At 43.5% G+C, this 15,954-nt stretch overlaps 1 protein-coding gene and 1 long non-coding RNA gene across 4 annotated transcripts in view; both read right to left on the bottom strand.

The window, feature by feature from the left end:
* ZNF219 (zinc finger protein 219) overlaps window positions 1–15,954 on the bottom strand; it is a 425,855-nt gene that overhangs the window by 269,647 nt on the left and 140,254 nt on the right. The gene's annotated exons all lie outside the window — the stretch shown is intronic.
* On the bottom strand, window positions 1,493–6,039 carry LOC147712363 (uncharacterized). The gene is made up of 2 exons (XR_015295747.1): window positions 2,829–6,039; window positions 1,493–2,784 (listed from the first exon to the last, which is right to left on the bottom strand). It is a non-coding gene; the product is annotated as an uncharacterized LOC147712363 (long non-coding RNA).

Genomic DNA, 15,954 nt, shown 5'->3' with positions numbered 1-15,954 from the left:
ACACAAGTACAAATATACAATATTTACAAAGTGAATGAAACACAACGACTAAGGACAAATGGAAATGACACACCAAAAACAATGACGTAATTCAGTGATCAAAAATTAATTGCATTTATATACCGTGAAAAATTTGTGCAAGAAGCAAGGGTACAACCAGTCCATGGGAATGTGAAACCAAGGGACAGGCGGGGACAGATGGAGTGGGACGCCTGCCTGCCTCGCAAAACTGTGGTTCAATGTTTATATTGGGTTGCACGACTAGGGTCCCAAATGGTAGACAATTTCTTTTCCTAGGTGCACCCTCTGAAATAACCACAGGGTGGAAGTGTCGACGCGTTTCGAACCGGACTATTGACGGTTCTCTTCAGGACGGGGACTGGGAACAGTGAGTCTGTAACAATATACAGAATAGGTGTCAGGGTTAAATACCATAGTATTGTAGCAAAAACCAATGCTACTTCGTTCTGTTTACTCTGTTGTTGAGATCCGGGCTGGGTAGAAGTAGGATCCATAACCTTCTCTGTTTCACAGTTCACATTGGAAGTGTCATCAATTGAAATAGTGACAAACAATAGCACTTTGTTTCAGATCGCATGTGTAAATTCTTGGAGAGTCATGATATAAAAAAAATTGAGAATCACCCTGTATTTACCCTTGTCCAATGATTAGGCGGGCACGGCGAACAAAATTGTGAAACAAGGGTTACAAACATAAGTGACATCGGGACATGATGTATGCAAGTTTCTAAAAAATAACATTTGGAGCAAGAAGTAAACACCTCATTGCAAAACTGGTGTGTCGCCTTTTACATTACTAAGAGGTAGGCAGTCACACACCAATTTGCTTTGAAGTTAGCTTGAATAAAACAATGGTAAGGATGATTTGCAGAAGGCTAAGATTCATGGTGAGGTAGCGGTCAAAGCGATTGGGGAATAAGTTATGATGAAGGATTATTTTGATGGAAAGCACAACTCGTAAAGTATGAATTTTAATTTAGGCGATTGGGTGTTAATTAAGAGACTTGTTATGGTGAAAAAGGAAGAATCAAAATGTTACTTCGCTGTTCGTATCGTAAAAGTGCATAAAGGGGCTGTGTTATTGGACAGTAAAGGGTGGTGGAATAGGAGGCCTTTGGTTAAAGCACTCCCCAACAAGCATTTACCCTCATGAAGACCAGAAACAGGATAGATGAATCAGGTTTGGATTGGGCAAACTAGTTACCTACTGGTGAAAATAGTCAAGGATGATTGAATAATACTGACATACAACAGTCCAGTGGACTTGTACAAAGTTATCACATTACTTCTGCCCAGGATTTGGCGTCAGACATTGAGATTCCTAAATAGAGTGTGCCACACAGTTTCCGAATGTAACATAAAGGTTTTTATTAAACATTTCAACAAAACAAGATATGGTAGCATTGTGTAAGTGTCTAAAAAGTTTGATGATTTTTTTTTAACTAGTTTTGGTCAGAACTTTAATATTTGTCTTTTCTTTCTGTAAGGGGTCGTAGTGTTTGCAGCAGGTTCTTGAATACAATGGTGGCTTGGAGTTCTGACAGTGACTAGTATCAGCTGCTGTTGGGACCTGGAGCTGACCAGACTATTCGGTCGTGGGTAACCTTCTGCTGCAGTAAATCGACTTTAAAATACTAACACTTAGCTGACGTGCTTTCTTCTACAGCTTAGAGACACACCAGTGCACAATTGTCAAGGTTGAGCACTAAGATGAACCAAATCAAGTGCTCCAATCTCAGAAAACTGTAAAACAAGCATTAGAAATGCAATAGGTCTCGGATTTATTTGAGTTAGAGGCAATGGCATTGTAAATGGCAATGTCTTTTATCCATGTGTTATGGAGTGTATGCATGTGGTGTGTAGTAGAAATATGTGGGTTGGATTGGAATTGTATCAAATGGTGGCATGCTGCGCTTTAGATGAATTTGTTTAAAAGTGAAGTGCACCATACTGCGATTGCTACAATAGTTTACTGTGGATGCGTTAACAATTGATGTGTGCACTGATGGCTGTTGGTGTGTGTGCCTGTAGAAATTGTTCACTGATGGCTGGTGGTGTGTGTGCCTGGTAAACATGTGTACAGATGGCTGGTGGTGTGTGTGCCTGGTGAAAGCGTGCACTTATGGCTGGTGGTGAGTGCGCCTGGTAAAAGCGTGCACTGACCTCTGGTGGTGAGTGCGCCTGGTAAAAGCGTGCACTGACGGCTGGTGTTTGTGTGCCTGGTGAAAGTGTGCACTGATGGCTGGTGGTGTGTGTGTGTTTGGTGAAAGCGTGCATTGACGTTTGGTGTTGTGTGCCTGGTGGAAGCCTGCAGTGACGCCTAGTGTTGTTTGTGCCTGGTGAAAGCGTGCACTGATGGCTGTTGGTGTTTGTGCCTGGTGAAAACGTGCACTGATGGCTGGTGGTGTGTGGTTGTGTGTGTGGTGGTGAGTGTGTGGTGGTGAGAGAGTGGTGTGTGGTGTGTGGGTGTGTGGTGTGTGTGTGTGTTGTGTGTGGTCTTATGTATGTGTGTGTGGTGGACTTAGTTTGAGTGTTCGTATCCTGCACACTCACACACTGCCCCTACACACGCACACACTGCTCACCGTGCACACTCACACTGTTCACCCTGCACACTCACACACTGTTCACCCTGCACACTCACACACTGTTCACCCTGCACACTCACACACTGTTCACCCTGCACACTCATACACTGCAGTCACTGTCACTCTGCAGTCACACTCAGTCTGCACTCGCAGTCACATCTGCACTCACTCTGCACCTGCACTCACTCTACACTCACTCTGCATCTGCACTCACACTCACGCTGCACTCACTCTGCACTCACTCACTCTGCACTCACTCAACTAGCATGTATTGCTGTTGTGGTGTATGTACTCCCACTATAAATTAATGAGAAACAATCATCATTCTATACCTCCACCACTAGCCTCCTAAAGTACTTAGGGTCCCTAATATTGTAAACTCGTGTTCTGATGATGACACCTAGTAATCATTCACTTGGTGTGCAATCGGTAATAAATGTTTTCAGTTTTAGACTGATTCTGCTAATTAGGGGCACTTAGCAGAAAAGTGATCAATAGATACCCTGCGATTTCTCCCCCAAAAATACAGCTGCTACTGTATTTTATCTCCCATATGCCTTCTCCCTCCTACTGTTTTACACATAGATATGACCCACGTCATGGCATGGTCACCTTTTAGTTATAAATATCAAGTGATGTCATTTCAATTTATATACTGATGACCAACTACTTGTGCGTTTGTGAGGTACATGCCTTTGTTTATGAATAATTATTTGGAACAAAAAAGTATGTGTTCCTTAACGGCTGATTTGCTTTTAGGTTTTCCAAAGGAAAACAGTCTGCTTTGTCGCAAACTCTGAACATTCATTGCCAATAAGGGCTCTCAGGACTCCCAACACGCTTTATGTAGCAAAATATTGGGTCAAGAGACACCTCAGGTTTGACTTGCCATGGCCAAACATTGAGCTCAGTCAGTTCAGAACACCCAAGAGATGTACTAGTTAACTAGTACATAATTCTGGGTCCTCCACTGAGACTAGCAATTGTGGTTAACCACTGTTCTTGCATAAGCCAGCAGTGCTTCAGGCCAGGCCTTGTCCAATAGCTCCAGGTGAAGAGATAGCCCACCACCAAACAGACCTTTCTGACTGTTGCTGTCAGAATTTCCAGCATTTTCCATCACAGAACATGCTTCATGTCAAGATGCACCCAAGGTCTGAACAGCTAAAGCCAATCAGTGATATAGGTTCTCACATCAGGCTGCAGATTAGGACAGTCATACCCAATTACTGTGCCAGCCTGCACAGAATGCTCACGATAAGAGTTGCCCGTATCAGCATCATCGAGGTACACCAATGCTCTCAGCTTGTTCAGCAGGTTTCTAGTCAGCAAACAGACTGGAAGAAACCCAATATGACATGCTACGGATTCCAGGCTGTCTTACTCTCATAATATCTACATATACATTAAATCAGACTTGAGAGGAGCAACTCTTCATCTCAGAGTTTTCAGCATGTTTCAAATAAGGAGGTGCCACTGTACATGAGAACCAACAGTTCAGAGTGGGCATAGCTGATCTCTGATTTTAGCCTCTCTATTACAATCCAGGAATTATCATGGCTGATCATTCTTCTCAACCTGCCAAGCAAACTGCACATCATGACCACTCAACTGTTCCAGTTCAGGGACTGTCAATGACAGATCTCAGTTGAATGAGCACCCCATTGCATAACTGACAAGACTAACTGCTGATGTCATCCTGTCCAATGCACTGCAGGTCATTCTACATCATGGTCAACCACTGATCTTAGCCTGCCCAGCATCTTCCAGCTAAGGACAGTCATGGCCACCTGCTGATCTCTGCCAATGCAGCAGGCTGCTTATGAGAACATGCTCAGTATGTAATGTAATGTAATTACTGACATCTGCTCACTGCCTGTCCATTACACTGTAGGTTCATGGGATGGTCGATATCTTAACCAGTCTGACTGATGCTGACCTCGGCTGGTCTAAAATACCTCCGGTCAGAACCTTTATTTTAACCTACCACTGACTGCTGCCTATTCATAATGCTGCAGATCAGAAACATTATAACTGACCATTGTTCTCATCCTTCTGTTAGACTGGTCAAGAGATACTCCAGCTCTGACACACTATGGCTGTAAGTCTAGCATGCGCCAGCTTAGGAGAGGTCTACGTCAGAACTGCCATGGACCAGTATGTTCCAGGTTAGAAGACTCATCAATGTCCAACCATCATGTCTCACACCAAACTCAGAATATATTCAGCAACACAGATGTTTTCACCCAAGAAATTGGAAAATCTATTCAGTTCAGTAATCATGTTCTAGGTCCAAAACTTCATAGCCACCATTAATTACAGCCTGTCCAAAATGCTTCAGACTGAGAAAAACATGAATCACTCTTAGTTTCTCCAACAAGCTTCAGATCAAACAATTATGTATGAACTCTATGTCTATTCTTACCGTGCCCAGAATGTTCTACATCATATTATCCAAGTTAGAACCTTCAAGGTTTGCTGCTGATCTCATCATGACTTATATTCTCCATATCAAAAGCAATCAAGAGGTACAGACTATGTCAAAATGTCATGGATCAAATGTTGATTACCACGAATACTGCATTCTCCATGTCCGGAATTTGTCTAATGCTGCATGTCAGAATCATAAAATCCATCCTTAATCTCAGTGCGCCCACCATGCTCTAGGTTGTTTGAGGCCCCAGTTCAAATCTGTCATGGCCAACAACTAATCTAAGCCTTTCTATTATGCTCAAATTGAAAAATGTCATGGTCAGATGATGAGAAAAGCTTTTCCAGCATGTTCCTGGTCACGATCACTTTCACCACCATTGCTACTCTGTCTCTTGGGGTTTCAAGGCACCTAGAAGTAATGTAGGAGATACGGCCAAAAGTGGTCAATCTCAAAAGATGATTGCTTCACTGTACCATTTGAATATTTTGTTAACAGGGTATATAATGTAGCTGGTCAACCAACATCATAAATATTAACTATTGAATAAGTGTATCATAATTATTTAAAATGTTATTTATATGAATTAAGGTAGAGGACAGCAGAGTCAGTGCAAAGCCACCAATTGTCACTACAGTGGTACCTGCAAAGTCAGTTAACTTCAGAGTTATTTTCTCCACCCTTTTACTGATGTAAGGAAATACCTTATTATATGTACAGCATGGCTGCACACATCCCTTTGTGGACCACAACATAATCTCAGAGGCCTCTTTTCTTTTGAGTGCTGTCAATGAATCTGGGGGTTTCTCTGATTACTGTAACAGACATGGCACCAAAACAGAATATGCAAGTGTAATGACTTTGTAGAACTGGCTTAGAGACAGCTTTCACTTACTTGCAAGCCCCGTGTTTTCCAAGAAATCATTGTACAAATAAATACCTATGCATATGCATACAAGGGAGTTTGGTCAGTTCTCGTCATCCATTGGTCTGTTTAAGGGTCAGTCACATTTTGCTTCTATTCAGTACTGGATACAGCAGGGGGTAATTAGTCAGCCCAATTTATCCATTGGCTATCTTGCACTGTCAGTTTTGGTATTTTGACTGACCACATATGAGTATCAGTCTGAACAGGAGTTTGCTTCAGTACTAAGTGTGCCTGAGCTGCAGGGTTACTCCTTTAAAAAATATTTATTTATAGGTTCACTTTTTTGCATAGAGCAAATGTGTCAAAAAACTATTGGCGTGGCAAATGCTCGTACTAGAACGTGCTTGCTTTCTCCTTTTAGCAACCTGTGGGTACACTTCCATTGCCACCTAGAGGTGGGACCAGAAACTAGTTCCCAAAGTTATTAATCCAGAGCTGCTCATATATGCTAACACATCCGATATCCATAGGTGCTTATGCAGTAATGGTACTTACCTTCTTTCCAATGATCGATGCTGACTGGAACCCGATTCTCTCAAGCTCAGCGGTTCTATAACGTGGGACCTCCGCACAGGATTGGCCTTGGAGTTTGCTGCGCTCTAGTCTTTACTCTCTTATTGTAAGCATTCTTGCAATCCTTCAGTTTCAAGCCATGTGCATCACAAGCAGTTTGTGACAGCTAACTCTCATTCCTTCTTTGCACTTTGCTAAAAAAAGAAACTGCGGATGCCTACATGCACTGCAAGCATGTGACCACCTGCAAAAGGACTCTGGACAACTGTTTGTTGTGCCTGAAGAACACTGGTGATCCCAGAACATATGAGATGTTTGATTTATTTTTTAAGAAGAGAAATCAAGAGGAAAGTGCCTGGGCTCAGAATCTGGGTGCTGTTCCAAGCAGCTCTTCAAACCTTAAGGAAGCAAGCCACCATATTCAAGACCCCCTACCTCTCATGCATGGTAATTACCCTAACTGGACAAAAGCAATGCATGCTGTCAACGCAGAAAAAGTAAAACCGTAAGTTCTCAACTATCTGTTCCACTGTACCCAAGAACTTGATCCAGCCAATAATCTTGGTGCCACAAGAGTTAAAAAGGAACCAAGAAGAAAGAGAAACGAACACACGCAGAATCACGTATAAAGCTCCATAAGGACCAAGCTCACAGCCTATAATGAAGAGTGTAATGGCAAAACCTAAAGTGAAAATCTACACAGCAAATGAAAAGGAGATAAGAACACAAAACAAAACGATGATAACAGAAATCCCTCAACTTAAACAAGCATTGGAAATGCAATAGGTCTCGCAATAGAAATGTTTGAGCTTTTGGTGTGCTAAATGTAAATATTTTTGAATTTTTGTTCATGTTTTGCAAATTATAAAAGTATTAATTTTGTTATTTGAAATGCCAATAGTTATACATTTAGCAAATGTTACATATACAGCATTAGTAAAGGTACATGTTTAGCTTTCCCCTGTCTTCCATGTATTGATCTGACAAATCACAATCTTTTAAAAATGTTATAAATAATACGTTTGCAATGCAATAGGGCTCGCATTAGTAAAGTTAGAGGTATTAGTATTGTAAAGGACACACTTTTTATTTATGTTTTTGTTTTGAAAATAACGAAATTAATAACTTTGTCATTTACAATGCCAATAGTGTTAACTTTTGCAAACGTGACACCTATAGCATTTGTAATGCAATATGTGTTGTATTTACATGACTTAGATGTATTAATATTAAAAATAACAATGGGTTGTATTTTTTCCAATATTTAATACTTAAATAAAAGTTATTGTAATTTATAATGGCAATAGCTTAAACTTTTGCAAATAACTTTTTGGAAGATTATGTTTAGTGTATTTTATTGTGATGAAAATACAAGAACAGAAGTGAAATATTAAAATGTTTTTGTGACATTTGTAATAAAGTTTGAAACGTTGAGAGAACATATTTGAATCTGTTGTTGTTGAATGGTTGCACAGATTGATGCTGTGGTGGCTCTGAATGATGTTGTGGCGGCGACGAGTGATGCTGTAGCGTTCAGTGATGCTGTGGTAGCGCATAGTGGGCGAGGGATGGAGTGTGGGCGAGGGATGGAGTGTGGGCCGGGGGAGGGATGGAGTGTGGGGCGGGGGAGGGATGGAGTGTGGGGCGGGGGAGGGATGGAGTGTGGGGCGGAGGAGGGATGGAGTGTGGGGCGGGGGAGGGATGGAGTGTGGGGCGGGGGAGGGATGGAGTGTGGGGCGGGGAGGGATGGATGGAGTCGGGGGATGGATGGAGTGGGGGGATGGATAGATGGAGTGGGGGGATGGATGGATGGATGGAGTGGGGAAGATGGAGGGATGCATGGATGGATGGATGGATGGAGTGGGATGGATGGAGTGGGGGGATGGATGGATGGAGTGGGGGGGATGGATGGATGGATGGATGGATGGAGTGGGGTGGATGGATGGATGGAGTGGGGGGATGGATGGATGGAGTGAGATGGATGGATGGAGTGGGGGATGGACGGATGGATGGATGAAGTGGGGGGGATGGATGGATGGATGGAGTGGGGGAGCCGAAGGCAAGAAAAAAACGAGTGCAATCAGGGGAGCGGAAGGCAAGAAAATGAGTGCAATAAGGGGAGCAGAAGGCACGAAAAACGAGTACAATCAGAGGAGAAGAAGGCACAAAAAACAGAAGAAATGGAGAAGCATGGGGAGCGGGCAGGAAAGAGATGGGGGTGAGAGGATAAAGAGTTGGATAGAAGGACCAGGAGAAAAGGATGGAAGGTGGTGAGAAGAGGGTGGATGAGATAAGGGCGAGGATGTAGGTGGAAGAGAGAGACTCAAAAGAGATGGGAGTGGAAAGAGACTATAGAGGAAAAGGAGGCTGGAGAGGAGAGGAGCAAGAAAGAGATCAGGGGGGAGGGGGCGGGGAGGCCAGAGGAGCTGTGAAGCATCCAGACTGTCCTGAAGAAAATAAGGTGCGAGGTCGAGGTGAGGCCAGAAAGAGATGCAGGGGTTGTGCTGAGTGAAGCAGGGGTTGCGCTGAGTGAGGCAGGGGTTGCGCTGAGTGAGGCAGGGGTTGCGCTGAGTGAGGCAGGGGTTGCGCTGAGTGATGCAGGGGTTGCGCTGAGTGATGCAGGGGTTGGGCTGTGTCATGCAGTATTGGGGGCTGGGGCCAGAGGATGATGAAAGGAGTGCAGTTTGTGGTGCGTTACATCTGCTGAGCTGCCATCTGTCAGGTGTGAGGGTCAAACCATTGGAAGCTGAATCCTACTAGTAAAAGATGGATCTGCGGCGGATCTAGATGCTGTGAGCTTGGAAACAGGATCTGAGAAATGCAAGAGATGCTCCCAATAGTCGCAGGCAGGGACACACAAACCAGCTCTTCGGAAAGCGGCGGGGTTCTGCAAGCGTGGGGATCAGCCAGATAAATTAGACTATTACAGAATTAAATCGGGGACAAGCTGTTTGTGATGTCAGGAATGGCATTTCACCTCTGCAGAGGCATCCATGATAGTCCCATCCCGTCAACATATTCTGCGATGTAGTTGCATGCAGACACAGAGTGCTGGACTATGTAGAACGAGAGGGTTTTCAGAAATGTAGCCACTGCTGTTTTTTTTCCGTCCTGACCTTTGGCCCCATGCATTAAGTTGTGAGTGCCCCCACACTTGTCGTGGCGATTGTGAAGTAAACACGCACTGTCTGGTGAACGTGCTCTCTGGTGAACGCACTTTATCTGCTCCCTGACTTTACGTGGGCTCTGCATCAGGAGGAGCACTTGAGATCTCCAGCAGCTGCCGCCGTCTCACTATCACACAGTGGAGATAGGATATCAGCTTGGATGTTGGTGCCTCTCCCAACGTTTCTCAATTAAAAAAACATTTAGTTAAGAAGAAAAAACACCACAGAGCCAGAAAAGGGAGAGGAGGAGGGAGGTAGTCAACAACGACAACGGGAAAGGGGCGGCAGCAGGCAATTAACAACACGAACAGCATGAGGAAGGGAAGGAGGGACCAAAGGCAAAATGGACAACAGGCGAATAAAAAAAACTAGCACGGATGGGAAAATGTAAATTATTTGCAATCCACGCTGCATCTCCGCAGTCCGGCCCCATCCACAAAGGGGCTCATTGAGCCTGCCTCGCGCCTACATGAAGGGGGAATTACAGGGAAACAGCAGATGGAGGGGGCCGGGGAGGGGGCTTGGAGGAGAGGCGGGGCTGAGAGGAAAGCAAAGAAAGGTGAGAAAAGGGAGAGCAGGAATAGAAAGCGGTGCGAGTGGGAAGAAGGAGAGAGAAGGAGGAAAGTAGGAACAGAAAAGACTCAAGGAATGGTTTGGGGTTAGATGACAGCTAGAATCTAAGGTAATTATGTACAAAATGCCGTTCTGAAAAGCAAGAATGCATCTAGGGCCAGGACTCGGAGTCTGCGCCGACAGGATTCGGTTTAAATGACACTCACACACAGTCTCACAGAGCCCGGCAGTGAATCTATGGCCAGTAGATGGCAGCAAATGTACAGGACTGGATTTTTTTCTCGCATGAATTCTTTCAATTTAGTTTGTGTTTTATTGATTGTGGGCCCGTGTGTGCTCTGTGAAATAAATATTCACTTGGTTGAGTGCTTGTCCGTGCTGAGCATCTGAGCTGGTATCCTTATCCATAGCCTCGTGTTTATACATGCTCTCAGTACTGTGGTGAGGTGTCTTATCCGGAGGTTCAGTTTGTACTAGTCTTGTAGCGTTGATGCGGTGCATTGGTTTTAGTTCATTGTTTATTTATCTGTAGTGTGTTGTCATTTCTTTATTCACCTGATGTTAATATATTGGTGCACAATGCCCGTTTGTGTCGTGCTGTGGATAGGCGTGCTTGCTGGTAATGTATTTTATCACAGATAACAATCGGAGGGGAGAGGAGAAACGTGAGAGACGGCCTGGCGGCCGTCAAAGTGAAAGTACGGCCGGCCGGCCGCGGAAAGATGCAAACAGTAATTGGCTGCCTTTGAAACAGAGCCTGGCTGTGGAGTGAAGGGAGGGGGTGACAGCTGGAGGTGCGAACCAGCTGTAATACAGGAGAGCGGAGGGGGAGGTGAAGGGCGTGCAAGGAGCTAGGCAGAGCATGGCGAAATGGAGAGACTACAAGGAGAACAAGTTTAAACAAACTGGGAGGGGGAGGAGAAACACGAGAGACGGCCTGGCGGCTGTCAAAGTGAAAGTACGGCCGTCCGTCCGTAAATGAAAAATTAGGGGAGGAGAAATGCCTGAGGGCAGAGCGCACGCTGGGGGAAGCTGTGGGAGGGAAGCAGATGTCTTTGATGCGTTTACACGCTTTTCACGGGCACTGCATGAAATCGCCCGTTTAGTTAAACTCTAGTTAAGCCCCTATATTCTCGCAAGCTCAATGCGCATGCGGATTGACAGGTGAGACACACCTAAAAATGGGCTTGTTTAGCTGCAGCCCTAGCACATTGATTCACTACAAAACGCATTGTGGAACATGGCACACTCTAGAAAACAAACCGTTAAAGTCAGGAAATTATCAATGGCAGCATGTGATAAACTAATGAGGACATAGGAGGATTAAAATAAAAACTAGAGGACAGTGATTGAGATTCTTCTATTATGAAACATGATATATGTTGCTTCGAAGAGACATGGGCAGGGAAGAGATATTGATGGTGGGCATTAAAACCAATAGTGTTCTCGAAACAAAGTCAAGAACGAGAGTCCAGCGCAAAATCTTCCTCTGTACTGCCGGTTGAGGACAGTCTCTGTATATATTCAGAGAAACAACTTAGCAGCAACAGAAATAGGTATCTGCTGAGATCCAAGCAGGACCTAAAAGTAAAGTTTTTTTTTAATTCTGCCGATAGTTTTGTGAGAGACGGTCCATCCCCAGTAACCCCAATTAAAAAGAAAAATAAGTCAAGAGTCAAAAAAGCAGGGACATTTAGGGTAACTGGTCCACAGCAGCAGCCCCTGAGAAGTATCCCCTCACTTGAGGCATACTTTAAAATCATGGAACGCGTGGCAGGTCCAAAGGAAAAGGTGAGCGAGCCGGGCCAGTCTCAGCTCCAGCCCCATCTCGCAACAACCTCTGTATCTGTGCCGGAGTCAGCGATTATTACACTAGAAAATCATTGTGTACCCCTGGACAGCTCTCTAGACAGCGCCTTAAAATATGCTGAGTCTGTGCCCTTAACAATAAATATTAGGGAAGAGTCTGTTGAGTCTGAAGTAAATATAGTGCAGAATTTCCCGACACTGTCTCAATCATCACTGTCTATGCAGGTTCAAGCCTCAGCTGGTCCTTCTCAAGATTCCAGGGCCTCTCAAATTCAAACACAAACACAGCATGGTCTCGTAAAAGTCCAGTCTGAGGGGGAAATGATCGGTTCCCTATTTAAATCTCTCAGAGAGGATCTCCTGAAGAAATTTGAGATGTCAGAGAGTAATCAGAAGAGTCTCCATGATAGATTCGATCAATTAGAGGCAAAATTAGAAGATATTTCTGCTCGCACAACTGTGCTGGAATCTAAGGTCTCCCATATACCAGAGGCTTCATGTGGAAATACCAAAGACATATCTGCGTTAAAGACACAAAATCGATCCTTAGCGATGGGCATTGAGAAACTCGAAATGCACACACGCAAGAACAACCTTCTAATTCTGAAAATCGCGAAGGGAGAGGAAGTCGAGGATATCAAAGGTTTCGTGTGCAAGCTTTTACGAGATGGTGTCTTGAAGGATCGACCGGATATTGACCTGGAATCTGAAATGCAGAGGGTACATAGGGACCCCTTTAGGCTACATCCAGATCGGAAGGCCCCAAGGAAAATACTGGTTAATTTCCAAACTTATAGCATAAAGGAATTAATTTTAAGCAGGTGCCTTTCTAGAACTCCTTTACACTATCGAGCCAATCCATATCTGATTCGTTCTGACAGAGGGGGTCGCACTGCTCAGAGGCAGTGGGAACTGGGATCCAGAATGCCAGAACTCAGGTCATTAGGGGCTCAGGTCCAGATGAAGTTCCCAGCACTATTAAAGGTTATGTGGGACAATAAAATGTATAATTGTAACCACCCAGAGGAGGTAGATGACCTTTTAATTAAAATGAGAAAATTGCTACTGAAATGGGAATGTGATTCTATGGAAGGATAAAAGGAGTAGAAGGAGTAGAAGGGGCTGGGATATGAGTAAATTCCTACAAAAAAAAAATAGAAAAATAAAAAATATGGATGCACAAGACAATGGTAGACAATGGTATGATAGTGTAAACTAAGCTAAAAAAAGGCACAAACATGGGTTTAAGGTATTTTCAGTAATGGGGAAAAAAATCATATAAAATAAATTAACAATAAATGAATAAACATGATAAAGTAAGGAGGAGGATAAGGAGAGAATTTATCGAAATCCTGCCTCATACATAATCAGAGTCTTCAGTGCCGCAAGAGCGGGGGGCCCATATAGGCGAGAACAGCGCCTGTATAATGGGAGGGGTCCCTGGGGGAGGGTTAGGGATGGTTTCATATAATGTAAAACCAGTAAATCAGTCAGTATATAGGATGGTGGGAATGGTTTTTTCATTAAAAAGCCCAATATGGCTGATAGTAGGCTAAATAGTAAAAGATTTCTGTCATGGAACCTCAATGGTATCGGGAGTACAAAGAAACAAGCAAGGGTATGTGAATTTTTAAAAAATTCAGAGGCATCAGTCTATCTATTACAAGAAACGCATTTAGATGCAAAACTGTGTAAACAAGTTTTCAGTAAATTAAGCTGGGCAGAAGTGGTACTGTGTTCAAGGCAGACAGGGACATCAAGAGGGGTTGCCATTATCATAAGGGCCAATAAGGGAATAAAAGTTCGGAAATGGGAAACGGATCAATCTGGAAGGTGGCTAGTGGCAGATCTGTTAATAGACAATGCTCCCTATATCTGTGCAGTATATTATGGCCCGAATGAGGATAACTAAGTTCCTTCGGAAGCTGGAAGGAAGTCTACTATTACAGAATAATGCTCCAGTAATATTAGGAGGGGACTTCAATCTAGTTTTCGATCCCTTATTGGATCGTACATCTCGAGTAAAATACTCAACTCCCAAAAACTCTCTCCTTGCTTTAAAAAATATCATGAAAGACTTTAATGTTCAGGACGCGTGAAGAGCAAAACGGGTTCTGTTAAAGAGTATTCCTTTTACAGCAAGAAATGCAAACATTATTCAAGAATAGATTTTTTCTTGATAGATCGTACATTGATTCCGGACCTGGTATCAGTAACTCATCTACCGGTCGGCCTCTCTGACCATTCAGCGATAGAGCTTATATTGAACTTTAAGAGTAAGCCTATAGTGCGCAGATGGACTTTAGATAGAACTCTTTTGCTGGATAACCAGATTAAGTCCAGGGTCAAAGAAGATATATCTGAGTTCCCTAATGTCTTTTAAGAGAAAATCTTTGAAGAAAAGTGAAACTCTTGATCTTGAGGGGATAAAAAAGAAGGAATTGGAGCTGCAGTCTGCAGTCCAGTTAGATAGAGAAAGTATCTTCGCAATTTCAAGCAAAAAGCGATAAAATCATTAAGGACAGATGGGAGGTCAGCAAAATGAAGAATTTCGAGTATGGGGAGAAATGTGGTGTTTGCTAGCGTGGAAAGCGAGGGTAGAGAAGAGTAGAAACAACATAGACTCACTGATCCATCGAATATCTGGGTTCATGCTAACAGGAGAAGATCTGATTAGGGAGGAGGCAAGGGACTTCTTTAAAGACCTGTACCAGGAGGTAGGAGATATCGAATCAAAGGCAGTTAATTCATGGTTGGATCAGATTGTTCTGCCCTAACTATCCGAGGAGGAGAGGGGCCTGTTGGCCAGTGAGATCACGGAAGGGGAAGTTAGAATGCAAGTGAAGAATGAGTCGAGGGAAAGCGGCTGGCCCTGACAGCTTACCAATAGAAGTTTACGAAGACAATCTAGAATTGGTTCTCCCCACCCTAGTATCACTTTTTAACAAAATTCTCATCCAAGGAGAAAGTGCACCCCCCACTTGGCTCAAAGCTACAATTGTATTAATTGCAAAACCAAATAAAGACCCCCAGAGGATAGAATCATACAGGCCAATCTCTCTCTTGAATTCTGATCTGAAAATCTTTTCGGGGGTACTAGCTTCCAGGTTAGCAAAAGTAATAAAATCAATAATACATCAAGATCAGAGAGGTTTCATACCAGGTCGACAACTTAACAAGCTTACATTCCAGGTGTTAGGGGCTATAGATATTGCAGAAGAAAGACGTCTTCCCCTCACAATAGTGGCGATAGACGCTGCTAAGGCGTTCGACCTGGTAAATTGTTTTTTTTTAATGGGAGACAATGGCTAAGATGGGGATTCCATCCACGTTTGTTGAGGGAATCAAAACACTATATAAGAACCCCTGTGCTAGAGTCTTGATTAATGGCGCCGTGACAGACTGGTTCGACATCTCAAGGGGTACAAGGCAGGGTTGTCCCCTGTCCCCCTTATTGTTTGATGTCTATATTGAACCCTTTGTGTGTTCCCCAAGATCAGACCCCAATATCCTGCCCTTTAAAATGGGGGATGTCGAACTTAAGACTGCGTTATATGCGGATGATCTTCTCCTATATACTACCAACCCCAAAGAATCGATCCCCGTATTATTTAAACTGTCTGAAGAATTTGGGAGGGTGTCGGGATACAAAATAAATAGGGAGAAGACTGAAAGCATGAGTTGGAACAGCACTCCCCCTATACAGGGTGCTAAACAAAAAATGAGGTGTTTGGGAATACAAATCACACAGAAATTAGCACACACCGCCAAAACCAGTTGGCACATGGTAGTAAAAGAAGTCAGCAAAACTATTAACAAGGTGGGCGTCTCTACCTTTGAACATTTATGGTAGAGTAAACCTTATAAAAATGACCATTCTCCTAAAAAAATAACCTTTTTATTTAATAATATACCTTTATGTTTC

This window comes from Lissotriton vulgaris, chromosome 5 (assembly GCF_964263255.1).
Source record: "Lissotriton vulgaris chromosome 5, aLisVul1.2, whole genome shotgun sequence".
In the NCBI taxonomy this organism is placed as follows: Eukaryota; Metazoa; Chordata; class Amphibia; order Caudata; family Salamandridae; genus Lissotriton; species Lissotriton vulgaris.
This window is presented reverse-complemented; position numbering and strand designations above follow the sequence as displayed.